The sequence below is a fragment of the Canis lupus genome, chromosome 20 (genome assembly GCF_003254725.2).
Source record: "Canis lupus dingo isolate Sandy chromosome 20, ASM325472v2, whole genome shotgun sequence".
Classification (NCBI taxonomy): domain Eukaryota; kingdom Metazoa; phylum Chordata; class Mammalia; order Carnivora; family Canidae; genus Canis; species Canis lupus.
In genome coordinates, this window is record NC_064262.1 from 54,865,644 (window position 1) to 54,884,092 (window position 18,449).

Genomic DNA, 18,449 nt, shown 5'->3' on the forward strand with positions numbered 1-18,449 from the left:
GGAGGGCTTTTCCCGGGAGCTGCCATCGGAGCAGCGGCCGCAAGAAGGGGAGGCCCTCGGGGGAGCGCTATTCCGGGCGAGGGGGCTGAGCCGGGAGGGAGCCGGCGGGGCTGCAGCACGGGCACACGTGGGCGTACTCGAGGGGGACTCGGGGGGCCACAGCGCGCGCCCCGCAAGCACCACGCCCCGGGGGCCGAGCGTCGCGGGGGTCGGACGCCGAGCAGCTGCCGGACGAGTCCTCGCGCCGCCGCCGCCCACGCGCCCCGCGCTCCTCGGCGCCCCGCGCCCCACGTGCTCTCGCGGCCCTTTAAACGCCCCGGGGTCACGTGACCCACCCGCGCCCTCTCATTGGCCGGGGGGCGTGGCCGCCGCGCGGCTGCGCAGTGACGCGCGCGGCCCGGCCCCGCCCCGACCCCGCCCCCGGCCGGCGGCGGCGGCGGCGGCGCTGGCGGAAGGGATGACGTCACCGGCTGGGGGGGCGCGCGAACCGGCGCGAGGGGAGCGCGAGCCGCAGTGAGTGTCCTCGCGCCGCCCGCCCGGCAGCCCGGCCGGCGCGCGCACGCCGCGAGCCGCTGGCGCCCGGGCTCCGCTCGAATCCCATGCAACAGCCAGGATGTGAAGCGGGGCAGAGCCGGGGGAGCCCAGCCCAGCCAGCCTCCAGGTAAACGGGCGGGGGGGGAATAAAACGCGAATTGGATTGAAAAAAAAAAAAACCTGCAGGCGCTCCGGTGGGGGTCTCGGAGGCAGCGGAGTGGGCAGCGCGCCGGCTTTGTGCCGGGAGAGCCTGCACGGCCATTGTGCTCGGAGGATGCTCCGCTGCAGCCGGCTGCACGCCCAGCCCTGCGCCTGGCTAGCGGCGTGCGAACAATGCCCCGGAGGGGCCGGGCCGGGCGGGCGGGGGCCGCGGGGAGGCTCGGCGGGCGGGGCGGGGGGCTTCGCCGCGGCGGGGAGGGGGCTGGGCTGGAATGGCCCGGAGCGCGGCTGGAAGCTGCCCAGCGCCGCCGGCTGCACCACCCGGGCCGCGGGCGGGGCGGAGGCGCGGAGGGGCACGCGCGTGTGTGCGGAGGGGCTGCTGGCCCCGGCGGCTCCGGCCCCGGCTTCCCGGGCGGGTCCGGGAGGCAGGGGGCGCTGTGCCGGGGGAGGGGGCTCGCGGGCGCCCCGGAGCGGAGGCCGGCCCGGGACCGGTGCTCCAGGTGGGCGCGAGGGCGGAGCGGCCGGGGCGCCCGGGGGGCTGCTCTGCCCGCGCCCGGCTCCGCAGGCCCCCGCCCCTGGAGACCTCGGACTCAACGCCGCCTCACCTTAGCGCCCTCCTGGCCGCGTAGGTCCCCGGGGGAGGCCGCCCCCCAGCGCCCCGGCCTTGCCCCACCCTTCTGCGGCCCCGGCGCCCCTTCCCCGTCCCCCAGGCGGGGCGAGGCTCAGCCCCCAGCCCCAGGGACGCGGACGGACAGACGGACGGACGGGTGCGCGCACCCGGCACCGACCTCCCCTGGGGATCCCGGGAGAGGGGAAGCCGCCCCTGGAGCCGGCAGCCCGGGGGGTTTTGCGCGCCCCGGGAGCCCCCTTAGGGGCGGGGGGGGAGGGGAGGTGACGTCATCCGGGGGGCGGAGTCGCCGGAACCCGGTGAAGGGGGCGCTGGGGGGGGTGTGCCCTGAGGACAGCCCCCGGAGTCGGGGCGCAAGGCTTTCGGCCAAGTTCACTGCTCCTTATGGAAATCTCTCCCAGATTTACGATCTCACTTAGCACCCCCCAAGTTCTGGTCACTTCCCTCCACCCTAAATCGGAGAACTCCCCTGCAGCCTCTTTTCTCCAGAATTCTCAAATCAGGGAACCCTTGCGCAAACTGGGATTTTTTTTTTTTTTCCCAGACACAGCCTGTGTCGTTTCCCTCCCCCCCCCCCCCCCCCCGCGTCTGGAACCTCCAGCTTAGCGACCCTTCCCCCAATTTCAGATTCTCCTCTGGTCGCCCTGTAAATGGGCAGCTTTTGAGAATACCCCTTTCTCAAATGTAGTCACCCCCTAGGGACCTCGTCTCCCACATTAAGAAACCTCCCCAGCGCCTCCCAACTGGGGGACACCTCCCCTCCCCTTGCTAGGCTCAACTGGGATTCCCCCTGTATCCCCCATCTCACTCTGGGGGAGTCCCCATTCTGGAGCCCAGGGCCCTTCTATCACCGGCAGAACCCCTGGAAAAAAAAAAAGACCGGCCTGGCCAGCACAGCTAGTGGAGGGGGGTGTCTGAGGTGTCCAGGTTGTGCGTCCGTTCTCACTCCAAGAAGCCCGGACGAAGCTGGAGGGTCCCCGAGAGTCCCAAGCACGGGGACCCACCTGCTGTGGGCCCCCAGCGGCCTCCACCCAGAGTTTGGCTGCTGGGGTTCTAGCTTTCCCGGCGTGGCCCCCATCACTACTGTTCCTGGGGTGCAGAGGGCAAGGTCTCCTTTTGTTTGGGGCGCCCTGCTTCCGCCTCATCGCCGCCTCCCGCCTGCGAGGAGAGCCAGTCCGCGCCTCTACTCCTGCGCTACCAGCTGCTGCTGCTGCTGGAGCTTTTATTAATGGCCGAGGGATTCGGTCGATTGTGCTATTTGCATAACTCCCCTCCCCCTCCCAGGGTCCCTTCCTTTGTGCCCCCCTCCTCCTGCCAATCTCGCCCGCCTTCTGTCCCTCCGCTCTCTTCTTCCTCTGCCAGCTGATACTTTGGCTGCGGAAGGCGGGCAGCTGGGGCTGGGGGCGGCTGCTTCCCGCCCCCACCGCCCGGAGCCCACCAACTTGGACTTGGGTCTGGGCCGCAGCCCCCTGCCCCCTACGATGCCCTCCGCCCAGCCTCCGGGCTGGCTGCCGCCGGCGTGCATCTCCATCATTCTTCTCCAGAAAGCTCCGTCCTGCCCCATCCCCTGGGCCCAGGGGCACCTCGCCATGACGGTGCAGTTCTTGGGGGCCCGGCCCCCCACGGCCCCAGGGGGATGCCACGCGCCATACTCTATCGCCCTGAGACTTGGTATAATTGGGCTCAGGCAAACAAAACGTCGCGGGAGACCCGGCCTGCCTGGTGAGCTCATGTGCTTTTCTATTCCTGCCATCCTGGCCCCGATGACATCGGCCCCCCAGGGGGGTGGCGGGGGCTGGTGCTGTTATGCCAGTGGCTGTCCTAGGGCAGAGGCAGTGGCCTGACCCACTCCCCACCGCCTGCAGGAGACGGGATGGGGCATCCTGCTGTGGCTGGGTATGGCCTTGGAGGACGCTGCCCAGGTGGTCGCTGGGCTTCCCCGGGGATCCGCCCTTCCCCCGGGTCCCTTGCAGGGCCCTGAGCTGGCCGTGTGGGGGGTGCGGGGAGAGGGGTCCCGAGAGCCAGACACCTGCCTGCTGCCCTCCCAGGACATCACCCATGGCCCGTTCCTCTGCTTCTGTCCCCTCCGGCAGAGATTCCGAGCGCCCTTCTTGCTTCCCTGTTTCCCAGGGGATTCCGGGTGTCTTCGCCTGTCCCTGGGCCACACTTGGGAGACCTGAGGCATTTTTCTCCCAACCCTGGGACTGTAGCTCTGGATGCGAGGGTGTGAGGAGTGGGTGCGAGGGGAGGAGCTCCCTGGACGTCAGGGATTTAGTGGTGGCATCTGGGTGGGTAGTTCTGGAACCATCACCATCCGCCCATTTGCTGCCTCTTTGGGTCACACGGAGCTTGGAGCTCAACCTGGGCTTCTTTGGACCCGGGGCCGGAGATGGATCTACCTCCACTGGCCAACTTTCCGGGGGGGTGGTGGTGGTGGTGACTCAGTTTCCCTTCCTGCTTACTGGGTTGGCAGTGAGGCGCGTGTCACAGGCGTCAGTGTGCAGTGCTCACCTCCGACTGCCGCTGCCTGGGGCCGGGCGCCAGGAGACCTGTGGCTCCGCTGATTGCTCCAGCCTCCGAGTGGCCCGGACAACGGTCAGCGAGGTGGCCCGGGAGGGACGGGGGATGCGCGGGGATGACGAGGCTCCAAGGTGCAGCGTGGCATTTCCCCCCGATTGCCCTGCAGCCCCGCATTCACCTGCTTCCCGTGACTCGTACAGCCGCCGGGTGTGGGGTGGAGGTGTGTGTGTAGAGAGTTCGGGATTGGGAGGAAAACCCTAAAAATAAAGGTGGATATTTATAAACCCAGTGGGTTTGGGGATAATTGACAAAGCTTAATGTTTTCAACCGAGAGCGATCCACCCCGCCGCCCCCCCCCCCCCCCAGACTGCATTAGTTCCATTTGTAAAGTCATTGCGAACCAGCGGAAGGTTCTTGAAGCGTGCGAGTTGCGGGCTGTGGTCCCTTTCCAGGGGTCTTGTGCTTCTGGAGGGGAGGCAGGGGGCCCAGGCAGAGATGCTGAGACGCCGGAGTCCCCAGCTCTCTAGCGCATCCAGCGCAGCCTCCTGGCTTCCCCTCCCGCCGGTGGGCATCCCGTTTCCCAGAATTTGCAAGAAGGAGGCTGCCCCTCTCCTGCGAAGCTGGCGCAGGCTGCCCTTGCTCTGTCCTTCCCCGCAGCAGAGGGTGCCTGGGTGGGGTGTTTGGAGAGACCCCAGCTGCCTGCCTGCCGGGCAGGGTGCCTCAGCCTCCGGTGGAGACGAGGGTGAAAGCATAACCGCCGTGCCTGTGTCGGATCCACGTGCCAATCCGATGGAAGACCTGCCGTGGGTCCCTGGACAAAGTCGCACCATCCGCCTGTATGGGGGTGTGGGGGGGTGGGGGCGCAGGAAGGGGTCAAGGGCTTTTCAGATGTTTTTAAAATTTTGTCTTAGCCTCACCTGGCTTTGGTCTGGAACCAGAAAGCTGCCGGCTTGGATTGCGTGGCTCGCGGGGTGGGGAAGAAGGGGCTGGATGTTCAAGTTCATGTCACCCTGTCACAGGGAGGAGGGACAGCCCAGAGACAGGCACCTGCTAGCTCTGAGATGCACAGGTGGCGCTGACACTGGGGTCTCTCACCACCACCATCCCCGTACCCGCCCCCCGGTCCAGGTTGTCACCCCCTCCCCAGCCTTCTAGAAGCTCTAGGTATCAAGTGTAGTATGTGGGTTTTTTTTTTTTTTTCCTTTAAGGAAAGAAAAGACACTCAGGGAAGAAGGAAAAAAAAAAAAGCCCCGACGTACCATTTCTGTCTTGTCTCTGGCTGATATTTCAGAAGCGTGGGGGGGTTGTGCGTGGGGAATATGAAAAATCAATTGGCTTACACTTCTGCAAAGGCGAAAATTAACGAGCGGGCGGGAGTGACTCATGGACAGGGCCTCGACTTTCGCACTGCCTCATTTTTGTCTTTCCTCTCGATGCCCTCCTCCGAGGAGACGCTGGTCCCCCCGAGACGCTGGTCCCCCGCCCGTCCCCGGGGGCCTGGCCAGACTGGACGTTGGAGGGGGTGGTGGGCAGCAGGGGGGCGTTGAGGGGATGGTATTCGAGCTCCCAGGAATCCCCTCCTCTGCTCCCTGGGATCCAGGCCTCCTCAGTCCTGTGGAGGCCAAAGTGACTCCGCACCAGAAAATACACCCAGGGTTTTGTCTGGCATTTGCGTGCATGCGGACTTCACCCTGCTGTTGGGGGGGCGGGGTGGGGGGGAGGCTCGGAGCTTGGGTTTCTGGATTCCAGTGACCCCTCCTCCAAAAACGACTTAACTGGGGCTCAATCACATTTTTTTTCCTTTTTTTTTTTTGAAGGGTTAAGAATTTGTCTCGAACTCTGTGGAACTCCCTAGGTGGTGTCTGTGGCTTTTTTTGAGTTGTAGATTTGTTGGTTTGTTTGTTTTTTAAATCTTTCCTGCTAGCCCCTTTCAGGAAGGTCTGGAGTCTCCTGTCCTGCTGGGAGAAGTGAACATCCCGACTTTTTCTCCTCCTGCTGGATTGTCCTGTCGTTCCCCCCCACCCCCCATCTCCCTCTCCGGTGGCCTCACAGCTCTGCCCCTTGACCTCTCTGTATGGGAGCCTCCTGGCTTGCAGAATGGGGTTATGCCTCTGGCTTGGGGTCCTGACTTCCGCGGCCCTGCTCTCCTGGAGCTGCGCAAACTGGCAGGTCGGTTGACCTCTCTGTTTTTTCATCTCTGAGATCAGGACAAGCCCAGCCCCCTTCCTGGCCCGAGCCAGGACAGGAGACGGATGCTTCTGGCAAAGCCCCTCCCTCTGTTCTCTCCGATGCTGCGACCGCTGCTGGCCATGCAGGCCCTGCAGGCCTGCAGGCCCTGTGACAACACCCGGACCCTGTGTGGTGCAGCAGCGACAGCCCCAGAGGCCTGGGGGGCCTAGGACCCTGGGATGGAGGCAGGCTGGGTGCAGAGCGGCTGGGAGGATGCTCTATTGTCATGCTGTTGCGTGGGTAGAAATTCAGGGGTTCTGGGGAAGCGAGGTCGACGCGCCTGTGTGTATAATTTAATGCCGCTTATAATTAACCCCGTGATCAGCAAATGAGGGGATGTCGGGGGGATGATAATAGCCACTCCGCCTTATTTGGACTTGGCGCCGTTGCCGGGCCCTGTGCTGAGCAAGCACGAGAGGAGCGTTCTCGTCGCCTTTAACCTTCACTCCCCCCCGCCGCCCCCCACCCAGCAGTACAGTTGTTGAGCTCCAGAGCCCCATTTTGCAGAGGGGGAGACTGAGGCCCAGGAGGTCACATAGATGAGTGACAGAAAGTCTTCACCCAGGGCCACCAATGCTAGAACCTGAGGTCTTCACGCCTGGGCCTGGGAACAGGGGCCTGGCTCTCGTTTGGATGATGGTTCACCTGCTGGGGCATCTGGGGGTCGCTGTGGAGACGCGGGGGCCCCCCCAGGTGCCTCCCTCGGAGGGTCAGAGCATGCATGCCAGGCTGGGGCTGCCTGGGGCTCACATCCCCGCATCCCCGCTCCAGCTGGGCCACGGGGCGAGTTGCTCAACTTCTGTCCTCCTGTTTTCTCGTCTGCAGAACGGAGGATAATGTACCGCTCGCGCAGCCTCGTTGGGGGGCCTAAGTGGATATGTGGAATGCGCTGCGCTGACCTGCGGCTCGACCCACCTGGCAGGGGCTCCCGGGCGGCCCCTCATGGGGTCCAGCCTGGGAGAGCTGTCAGGATGACTCAGCCACTGCAAACTGGGGCGTTCCCCGTCACTGGCTGCCTAATCAAAGCCGCCCCACTTCTGCGGCAGGATCCGAGCCACAGGAGGCCCGGCGAGGCCGGTGGGGAGGGTAGGCGGTGGCCACAGGCGGGGAGGGCACGGCGGAGACCCCGGGTGGCCCCCCACCCCCTGGCTTCCCGAGGCCCAGGGTGGGTCTGAGCGAGCACCCCGGGGTGAGGTCTCCGCTTTGATGGCCGCCCCATGGAGGGGCACCCTGGAGAGGGGTCAGTGTGTGAGCTCGGCGCAGGGCCATTCATTCATTCGCCAGTTCGTTCGTTCGGTCAGTTAGCATCTGTTGCATACCGGCCGCTAGAGCACTCTGGAGCCAGACCCGGGTTCGAATTCCATCCGGCTCTGCTACGCACCAGCTGCGAAGTCCCTGGCTAGTTCTGTAGCCGACTTGTGCCTCAGCGTCCTCATCTGTAAAATGGGTGCTTTGGCGCGGCCTCACTCACGCTAGGGGTACGGTGAGGGATATAGGAGCTAAACTGTGCCTGGCAGACGGAGAGCTCTGTGTCCATTCTTTTTCCTTTTTCCTTTTTTTTTTTTTTTTTTTTTTTTAAATAAAAGCAAATTGAAATTAAATTCTGGGGATGCAGCGATAAACCAGGCAGTCTTGGTCCTGTGTTCCTCAGACCCTGCAGTTTACTGGGGGGGTGGGAGGGACAGTGAGTATTTACATAGGCAAGGTGGGGTTCACAACAGTCCGGTTCTGCTGAGACCGGAAATCCAGGCGACACCCAGGGGGACACGGAGGGCCTTTATCAGGGGCTGACCTCAGGCGGATGCACAGGTGTCCGGAACGGCAGGTGTGAAGCTCGGAGGGGTCTCTGGTGGGAGAGGCGGGAGGTGAGTGGGCGGCCCTCCCCCCCAACCTCCTGGCCAGGCCCCCAAATGGCTCCCCAGCCAGATCTGAGAGAAACCAGAAATCCCGATTTTACATGAAATCGCCCCATTTTACATCCTTGGATCGTTTCTTTTCCTGCAGACGCCTGCTCTTGCTGATCGTGACCTCAGCCCCTCCTTTGCCCATCACTGGGCCTCAGGTGCCCTCCTGGGCCGTACTACAGGTGTAGGAGCCACTGCCACCTGGATGGGTGGTTCGGAGGCCCTGGCGAGATAACTCAGGGGGAGGGCTGAGGACGGCCGGGGCCAGCGTCCACGCTCGATAGCTGTTGGCTCTGATTATATTAATATTGGTCGTCACGATAAACTTGACTTAGATGAAATGCCTCACAGAAGGGAGCTTGCTGGTCCCGAGGGGCAGGGCTGTGAATTATCTCCTGGCTGCAGGACCTGTTCCTCACACGCTTGCCCTTTTCTGGAACGTAGCCGTTTGGTCTTGGGCCGGGCCGCTGGTCACCGGCATTAGCCGTCGAGTGTGTCGTAGTGGTTTGTAACCCGAGGCGGTTTTGCTCCCCACAGGGGACACTGGGCCGGGTTTGGGGACATCTGTGGTCGTCAGGACGGATGGGGGGGGAGCATACTCCTGGCATCACGTGGGTGGGCCTGGGGATGCTGCTCAGCCCCCCACAGCACCTGGGATGTCCCCTGAAAATGATCTGGTCCTAAATGTCGATAAGGCCGAGGTTTGGCCACCCTAGTTGGTCCTGGAGACCTGCGGCGGCGGGGAAAGGCCGCGGGCAGCTGCCCGCTCGGCCGTGACCGTGTGCCTCCCACGCTGCGCTGCCTGCTGGACCGGAACGCCGGGATTACCGATGGGATCCCGCCGCACACCTGTCCCGGCCCCGCTGCCCGGTTGATTTGCAGAAGCGGGTAATTGCCCCTGACGTATGGATTCTGGAAAGCGTGGCTGGCCAGGCTTTCGGGCAGCTGTGCTGGACTGGGGCACGGATTGGTGGCCACGGCCTGGCCTTTCTCCCTCCGTCCACCTGGCCCTGGGGACCTGGCCTCTGTCCCCACAGGGAAGGGGTTAGGGCGGCCTGAGCACTTGAAGTTGGACTCCTGACACCGGCCATCCCAATTGTGTGAGGAGACCCGTGATTCCCCTCTCCCCAGCCCACCTCGAGCCTCGGTTTTCTCATCCGTAGAATGGGGACACGTCTTGCTGCGGCACGGGGATTAAACGGTGTCACGTGGATAAGCCCTCGACGGCCGGTTGCACGAACAGGGGCTCGGCGCCTGTGCCCTCCTACCCGTCATCTCCATGAGGAGAAGTTGGAGGGAGGTGAGGATCCCCCCAAACCTTCAATTTCCCAGACGACCGCAACAGGGAGACACTGCCCAGACAGGTGTGGGATCCCCCAGCTACATGCCTGGGCCTCCGGCTTCGCTCCTGTTTTCTCCTTTCACCCTGAGAACGGCCCCCAAAGTGGCAGCCGTTGCCACCACGTCGCTGGTGGAGAAACGGAGGCCTGGGTGGGGACGAGAAGCTGGAATGACTGGTCTTTTCTTGGGGCCGCCTGTCCTCCCACAGGGGGGCGGGGGGGAGGCCAGCGAGGCCTGCACTGGGGAATGGTCTGTGGAGCTGTGCATGTTTGTGCCCGGGGCTCTGCGGGGCTCTGCGGGGTTCTGCACGGGCCGCACGGTTAGGTGGCAAATGTGTGGCCGGAGGCTGCTGCTCACGGCGATCAGAGCCCAGGGTCGGGGCGGGGGGGGGAGGGTGCACGGCGCTGTTGGCCGGCCTGGGTTCCAGATCTGGTCCAGAGCCTCTCACGAGCGGTGTGAATTGAGCAAAGCCGCACCCCACCTCCCCTGTTGCCAGCCAAGCCCCTGCAGGCTTCCGCACCCCCTCCCGCCGCCCTCTCCCCCCCCCACTCCTTCCGCACCAGCCGCGTGGACCTTCCTCACTGCCACCTCCATCCCCGGGTCCTTGCCGTTCCCTCTGACAGGAGCTCCGTTTCCGGCCAGGCCGGCTACTCCGCCAACGTCCCCAGCGCTCTTATTTTTACTTTCTCGGTTGCTGTTTTATACTCAGTCTGCCTGTCCTTTCCAGAAGGGGAGTCCTCCCAGGCCCTCCCCGGACCAGCCTGCCTGGCTTCTGAGAGCCTCCGCCACCCCCCACCCCACCCCACGCTGGCATCGGTGTGTCTCGTGGTCCATCCGGATTTCAGGTCGTGGTGGGGAAAGCTCGCTGGGCAGGGAGGCCAGAAGAGCAGGTCCCCAGTGGAGGTGCTGTGTGACTTCGGCCACTTGCTTGCCTTCTCTGAGTCTCTGCATGTCTCTGGCGTCTGACACAGGAGCGGTGGGGAGTGGCTGCTGAGAGCCAGGGGTCCTGAGGATGGAGCTCAGGGGGCCCTGGAACAGTCCATGAGGTTTCCTGTCTTCCGGGGAGAAGGTAAGAAGCCCAAAGGCCAGAGACCCCCCCCCCCCCCAATGCATAGTCGCCAGGCCTGGTGATTTTGAGACTCAGTCAGCCCCAGTGTTTGTTTGATACCCTGTGGGTCTGTCCAGATGGGTAGAGAAGTTGCCAAGGAGCCCCCAGAAACAGGCCAGGATTTCTGTAGAGGATCATCTTGAGCATCCAAGGACCCACATTCAGGTGTCGGCTTGGCCTCATGAGCATCATGTCCCCGGGTCAGCAGATTCATCCCCTGGGACCTCTGTCTCCTTGTCTGTAAAACGGGGGTGGGCCTGTTTGGAAAGTGCTGGTCCGTCCAAAGCCCCCCGATAGCTGGCTAAACATCATCCCACACTATGGTGGTTAATACCTTCTGGGAGCGGCTGGGGGTGGGGGACACCCACATACAGGACTTCAGTGGACAATGGGTTTGGGGCCGCTGGGCAGCGGTGGTTGGGCCCCCATCGGGCTCCTCCCAAGGGCGTCAAGTGAGGCCCGGAAGCCTCCCCGCGGTAGAGCCGAGAGCAGGCTGGCAGGGGGCTGGTGGCAGCCCCGGGCACACAGAACCGCAGGCCACGCCAACGCTGTGATTACGGGGACAGGAGGCTGCCCCAGGACCGCCTGAGCCGCCGCGGGGCAGCCCATCACACCAGCGTGGCTGGGGTGCGTGGCGGGCGCTGGGGTGACCTCGTAGACCTGTGCTTTGGTCACCCTGCGGGCGGCATCGAGGCCTCTGGACTCCCCGGCCAGTGCTCCGCTGGGCACCAGCCACATTTCAGCCATCCCCTGTGATGTGTGTGCCTTTTGCGCCCTAATGGTCCGTCCCCCCCCCGCCCGTCCCCAACGATCACCGTCTTTGAAGCCATCTCTTTTAAAAACAACTTAAAAGAGAAAACTTTGGTGTCGCTCTCATGAATGGGGGACCTGGTCTGTCCTTGACACAAGCAGGTGGAACCTTAAAAATAAACGTGATGAGAGTAAAAAATAAAGTAAAATAAAATAAAATAAGGTAAAATAAAATAAAGTAAAATAAAATAAAATAAACCCCTGACGTTAGATCACGTTGCTGCCGCCGCAGGCTTAGCGCACAGGCCAGGGGCGACTGAGGCGCGAGGCCTCGTCAGCACCCGCCGCACACATCCGGAGGCCGGAGGGAGCCGGGCATGGGGGCGGCCCCCTCGCTGGCCACGTCTGTGCCACCCAAGGCGGTGCAGGTGCGTGGGGTCTCGTGGCCGCGCCGGGCGGCTGGGTGCCCTCCCGCCTCCCCGGCAGAGGTGCCTGGCCTTCTCCCTGGCATCTGAGTTTTCTTTCCCGACGGTCTGGGGAGAAGGTTATTTCTCCCTGAATTCAATTAATGAGCCTATTAAAAACTATTTATTTTCCCTGACAGTTGTTTACTGAGGAGAAGGAGATGGATTGGCCGGGCGGCCTCGCCAGGCAAGGCACAAGGCAGGACGGGGTGGGAGGATGCCGGGTGCCCTGGGCCCTGGCACTTTTGGGAGGCGCGGACTGTAGGTGGGGGTCCTGCTCCTGGGGAGCCGGGAAACACGGGCTCCGAACTTGGGCTCCGGCCGCTGTTTCCCACCTCGGGGTCTTTGGGGAGGCAGAGCCGGGAACGAGTGAAAACCACACAGGTCGTGGAGGCAGGGGACTGGCTCCAATGACCTCATCTTCTGCCCCCCGCCCACCCCGCACCCCATCCTCGGGCCGGGGGTGCACTGGTTTGACACCTAAAGCCTCACCCCGTTGGGCCTCATGTTTGTGGTGGGGTCTCCCCATATCCCTTCACCTCCCCTCCTTGGTGGTTGAATTTCTACAACTAATCTGGACACACGGCCACCTGGTCCGGGAGAAAATAAATTTTTTTCCAAATACACGTCATCGCTGTCTGCGCTACGTGGTTCGGTGCCGTCCAGTAGGATGGGCCAACAGAAATTCCCGGAAATGCCTTTGAAGGGAGCAGCATGTGCTCCCTTCTACCCCCCCTCCTTCCCCAGCTGGAACATGGAGGTGATGGCAGGCATTGGGGCAGCTATTTTGGACCAGGAGGCAGGTATCTCGGGTAAGACGGGGAACAAAAAGATGAAGGATCCTGAGTTCTGGAGACTGTGAGGTGAGCCAAATAGCCCTGAAAGGTCAACCTAGGAGCTTTCTTTACGGGAAGACAGGAATGACGCCTCCCCTGTGAGTTTTTTGGCATCCGAAGCCCAACTTGGTCCAATGAGTGGTAGTACATGAGCTTCCAGACACAGTGCTCTTCTTCTATCCTTCAGGGTCTCTGCTTGCTGGGGAGCGAGGCCTCCTGGATCTCCCTCGTAAGGTCCGCAGAATCCTCATTTGCAGAGTGACGGGTGGGTGAAGTAATCGCTTGCAAAACCCGCCTCTGCCCCACTCTCGTCCGGCCCCTTACCTGCCCTGATTTTCCGCGAAGCACCTGCCACGGGCTTCAGTGTTGTAGGCATCTTACTCATCATCTGCCTCCCATGTGGGCTGGGACTTCCCGGGGAGGCATTCCCCCTCTTCCCCCCGCCGTGTCCCCTCCGGTGTCCCCTCCGCCGCTGTGGCCACAGCAGCAGCACCTTGCACACAGTAGGGCTCCGTAGATGTGTTTTGCATTAAACGGGCCTCTGCTGGCGGGGGGGTGGGGAGACGGAGGCCCTGGGATGGGGTGCCCGAGGTTTTCCAGCTGGCTGGTGGCTCCCCAGCTCTCCCCGGTCCCCCCCCCAGAGTCGGTCAGTCCCCGGCGGCAGCTCCTGATCCTTCCTCTCGCCCCCGTGTTCTCACCTCGCCTCCAGAAATAGCCCCTTTAAAATAGCCGCGTCCCCACGTTCCCGGGCCTCTGCCTGCCTACGGTCGTGACGCGTGCTGACGGGCCGGCCTCCTTATTGCTGGGGGATTTTTAAAAATATAATTGGTGTTAGGTGGTGTTTTTCCCCCCCTTTTACGCCCAGAGATGCCCAGCCATCGACAGGACTGCTTCCCTGTCTCCGACTCTTCCCTGCGAGGTTTTCGTGTCGCTGGGGATGCTCCCTTGAGCCACGGCTCCCCCGCAGGGGTGGGGGTGGGGGGGGGTGGCATCTGGTTTGTGGGGCCTGCAGTTCCAAATCTGGCTGGGAAGCCCCACGTTGGAGTCCCAGTGCCTTCCCTCTTGCTGGCTGGCTGTGTGACCTTGGGCAAGTGGTCGGACTTCTCTGAGCCTCGGTTTACTTGTTTGGAAATGGGACCAGTCAGGGTTCGGTCAAAGGGTGGGACTTGCCTGAGCCTTGGTTTACCTGCCTGCGAAATGGGGACATCTCGGGGCTTAGGCAGATGGCCGAATCTCTCCGAGCCTCAGTTTATCTTTCTGCAAATGAGACGCATGAAGATTGCCCTCTGGGGCCTGGCCCACTGGGTTTCCTCGAGACGTGAGCCAAGCTCCTTACGACACTCGATCCCCATGGAGTGAGCGCCGCCACCCCTCTGAGGGAAGGATGGAGCGGATGGAGCAGCACCTCTGGGCCTGCCACTTCCCGGGAACCTTCAGGAAACCGTTTCCTCCCGCAGGGACTCGGTTTTCCTCATCCTTAAAATGGGCCCAAAGGCACCAGTTTGTGTGTCAGGAGGCAGCGGGAGAGGAGCCTCCTCCGCTGCTCCCCTCGCCTCCGGGCTGAGCATGCAGCAGATGCTCCGGGACGCCACAGACACTTTCCTGCCACGTTTACTCTTGTTGCTGACCCGGACCTCGGGGACCATAGCTGAAAACCGGACTCTGAGACCAAGTAGCCTGGGCTTGGGGCCCAGCTGCCTCCCACTTGCTGTGACTTCGCCTCTTCTGGCTCAGGGTCTTCCTCTGTAGAGTAGGAGAAACTGGTGACCCTGTCCTCCCGGGGTCCTTAGGAGCACCCGAGGTGTCCCTGAGGGTGAAGCCCTAGGGTGGCACTGGGGCCTGAGTGGGGGGCATGTGGCACTTGAGTAGTGCGTGCATCCACCGAACCTCAGGCCCCTTGCATGGGCATTGGGCCCCTTGCACGGGCAGCAGGCCCCTTGTATGGACTTCAGGCCCCATCCACGGGCATCAGGCCCCTTGCATGTGCATCAGGCCCCTTGCACGGACTTCAGTCCCCTCGCACAGGCAGCAGGCCCCGTCCACGGGCATCAAGCCCCTTGCACGGACTTCAGGCCCCTTGCACAGGCAGCAGTTCCCTTCACGGAATCAGGCCCTTTGCACAGGCAGCAGGCCCCTTGTACAGATCTCAGGCCTCTTGTATGGATCTCAGGCCCCTTGCATGGACATTAGGCTCCTTGCACAGACTTCAGGTCCCTTGTATGGTCCTCAGGCCCCTTGCATGGACATCAGGCTCCCTGCACGGACCTCAGGCCCCTTGCATGGACTTCACGCCCTTTGCACAGGCAGCGGGCTCCTTGCACGGACCTCAGGCTCCTTGCACAGACCTCAGGCAACTTGTATGGACTTCAGGCCCCGTGCACTCTGGCTCTGTGGGGGGCGGGGTCAGGGAGCCGGACCCTTCTCTAGCCTGTCTGCAGGCTTGGCCTCAGGGTCCTGGCTCCAGCTCTGGGGCCTCCCGCCCACCGGGGCTGGGATTACACCAGCCGGAGGGACGTGCCCAGCCGGCCGCCTCTGCTTCCTGCGTTTGCTCAGCAGGTGTTGGGCTGCCGGCTGGCACAGACCAGGGCTGGCGGCTCAGGAAAGGGCAGGGGGGCAGCGTCCAGGGAGGGTTCAGAACTGGGGACAGGAAGGGCCCCCCGGGAGGAGGCGTGGAAGCTTCCGCTGCCAGCCCTGGAGGCCCAGCGGCCGGTTTCAGCTGTGGCCGCTGCCTCCCTCATATCAGTGCCCTTGGTTGTCTGGGCAGGTTGCTTGGACGCCTACCTCCTGGGGGCCGGGCTCTCCCCGGGACCCGGCAGGGGACAAAGCACGTGCCTCTGTGGGACCCCAGGTCCGGTCAGGGAGACACAATGAGCAACATAAAATCCTTGTCGTGTCAGGTGGTGATCCAAGAAGACCAGAAGAAATGGGGGTTTGGGAGTGAAGGGGAGAGGGTTGTCATTTTAAGCGGGGTTGTAGGGACAGCTTCGCCGAGGACGTGACAGTTTGACAGAAAGCCCTGATGGAGGCATGGGAGGGAACCAAGCAGATATGTGGGGGACAAATGGTCTGGGAAGATGACACTGTCCATGCAAAGGCCCTGGGGCGGAACCGAGCCTTGTTCATGGGAGGAGCAGCAAGGTTCCTTCCCAGGCACTTAGCAGCTGTCGCTCTTCCCTCACTTACAGATTTGACCACGTGCGTTGAAAGGCTTGTGTGAGTTTGTGTTCTCTGGCTGTTGCCCAATGTCCCCCAACTCTCATCTCCCTATGAAATCGGGCTCAGCTGCTGGCTGGTTCAGACCCGTAACGTATGTTGCACGCCTGCTGAGTACTGGGCTGTTGTAGGCACAGTGGTCAGTGCCGCCCTGACCCCCGCCACCCCCAAAGTGTGTGCCAACAGCAGCGAGGGTGGGTGCGAGAGCTCAGGGGGTCGTCCACAGAATGATGCTGGGCTCTGGGGCTTGGAAGCACGGAGACGGGGGCTCGTGCTGCGTGCAGAACCCCGACCAGCCCAGTCTGGGCCACACAGGAACTCAAAAGAGCCAGGCTTGGGGACGCAGAGGGGTTTCAAGTTGAACCTGCTTTAGGGACACTTTCCATTTATGTACCTAGTTTGGGAGGAAAAAATGGTCAGAACCTATGTGTCTTTTTTTTTTTTTTTTTTTAAGATTTAGGATCCCCCCCTGTGGCTCAGCATTTTAGCACCTGCCTTCGGCCCAGGGCATGATCTGGGAGTCCCGGGATCGAGTCCCACATCAGGCTCCCTGTGTGGAGCCTGCTTCTCCCTCTGCCTGTGTCTCTGCTTCTCTCTCTCTCTCTGTGTCTCTCATGAATAGATAAATAAAATCTTAAAAAAAAAGAAAAAAAAGATTTTACTTATCTATTCACGAGAGACACAGAGAAAGAGGCAGAGACACAGGCAGAGGGAGAAGCAGGCTCCCTGAGATTTCTTTCTTATCCTCAGCTCTCTGTCTCGCTCCTGATGAGGCCCCATCATCAAGTGCATTTTATTAAAAAAGTGGATGAAGCAATTGGCTTATATGTCTGAGAAGACTGATATTAGAATAGCTTCAGGCATGGCTTGATCCAGGGAGTCACACAGGCATTTTTCACAGATGACAAAAGCAGGGCCACCTGGTGGCTCAGTGGTTGAGTCTCTCCCTTGGGCTCAGGGCGTGACCCCGGGGTCCTGGGATCGAGTCCTGCATCGAGCTCCCCTGTGTCTCCCTCTGCCTGTGTCTCTGCTTCTCTCTGTGTGTCTCTCATGAATAAATAAATAAAATCTTAAAAATGAAACAAACCAGATGACAAAAGCAGACCCAGGTTGCTCCAACCACATGCCTGCGACCACACAGCTCTGAGGAGGTTAAGCCACGGTTCAGGCTCACGTTGCTCTGAATCTAAAGTCTGTGGCTTGGGAAGGAAGGTGGTCCCGGGTGAGGGGGCGACAACTCCCACTTCACAGACCGGAAGACTGAAGTCCACAGAAGGGCAGTGACTTGCTGAAGTTTACACGGTGAGCAGGGAGCAGAGCATGGACCGAATTCACGTCAGAACCCCGTGGCCTTGGACTGCACAGATGCAGGTGGACTGATGAGTTGGTCCAACTGAGGCAGAGGAGGAGAACACTTGTGCCAGAGGCCACACTGACCTTGTGCCAGCTCTCTCCGCCCAACCCAGGCGGCGCCCGCCTGCATCCCTCCTGCCAGCTACCCCGGATGGTTGTGACATTCGCTCCCCGCACTTGATGAACACATCGTGGGTGACAGGTGACAGGTGGGGCGGTCCCTGCCGCCCCTGGCTCGGCGCCCACCTGTCACAGGAGGAAACGGGAGTGGCGGCCAATTGTTCTCGGCCAGGCCAGCCGCCTCGCTCCCCGATGCCCCCGTCCCCGCGCGTTGGCGCGCTGTGCTCCAGCCCACGCCCCTTCGCCCCCACGGTCGCCCGACTGACGGCTGCCTGCCTGCCTCCTGCCGTCTCCACCTGGGCGCAGCCCTGCCCCTGCCGGCTTTGTGTCCTTGGGTGGCTCCGTGGCATTTAATGGGCACCTACTGTGTGCCAAGTGTTGGGCTTGGCCGCCAGCCGACGCGGCCAGCCCGTACCTCCCTCTGCCACCTCCAGCCCGTGACCTTGAGCGAGTGGCCCGACCTCTCTTGACGCTGTTTCCTCGTCTGTTAAGTCGAGAGCACGAGGTGAGGTCTTAGGGGTGCAGCGCTTTGAACAGTGCCCGACACAGTCCGCGGCCTTGAACCCCAGCGAGTGTTACCGCTCTCCCGTTCTCGGGTTAGTGAGTGCAGGTCCGCAGTCCCCCATCCCCCTTTCCACCCATCCCACACCTGTGGTCCCGGGTCGTGCTCTGTCACCCACAGACCCTGCGTGCAGGGTCGGAACCAGGGTTGGGGAGATAGATCCTTCTTGCCTGGCAGCTGGACCTGGTCTTCACTGTCTCTCCCTCCCCTCCATTCCCACGAGACGCACCTGCTCCCACATGGGCTTGGAGCACGAGTGTGAGTGAGGCTCCCCACGGAGGGCACCCCATAGCCTTGGCTTGGGCTCGTCGCCTGGTCACCCTCCAGAGAGCCACCAGCTTCCCCTCGAGGGGACGGGGAAGGCAGACCGCGCCATGTGGCTGTTCTGCGGAGCCCGTCTTGCTCAGGGGACCGCATGGCTTCGGATCCCAGACTTTCCCCCAGGCCCTGACAGGAGCTTTTGGGCGTTGAGAACCATCGCCGTGTCTTTCTGGGACGTTCACCAGTGGGTATTTATTGAGCACCTTCTGTATGCCGGGCCCTGAGCCACGTGCCGGGACCAGCGTGGTGAAGAAGACAGAGCCCAAAGCCCTGCCCTTGTGGAGCATAGCATGGGGCATAGCGGGGGGAGGACAGGAAACAAATAAATAGATGATTAACTGTTTAACTAGGGCCTTAGCCTGGATGCGATGCTTTTAACAAACTGATGAAAAGTTTAAGAAAATGAA

At 62.2% G+C, this 18,449-nt stretch overlaps 1 protein-coding gene across 1 annotated transcript in view; it reads left to right on the forward strand.

The window, feature by feature from the left end:
• The first annotated feature begins 505 nt into the window (after nucleotides 1–505).
• Nucleotides 506–18,449, forward strand: part of PTPRS (protein tyrosine phosphatase receptor type S) — a 96,270-nt gene continuing 78,326 nt past the window's right edge. Inside the window, exon 1 of the mRNA XM_025457059.3 lies at nucleotides 506–661. The gene's annotated coding sequence lies outside the window, so the exon portion shown is untranslated. The remainder of the gene's footprint in view (nucleotides 662–18,449) is intronic.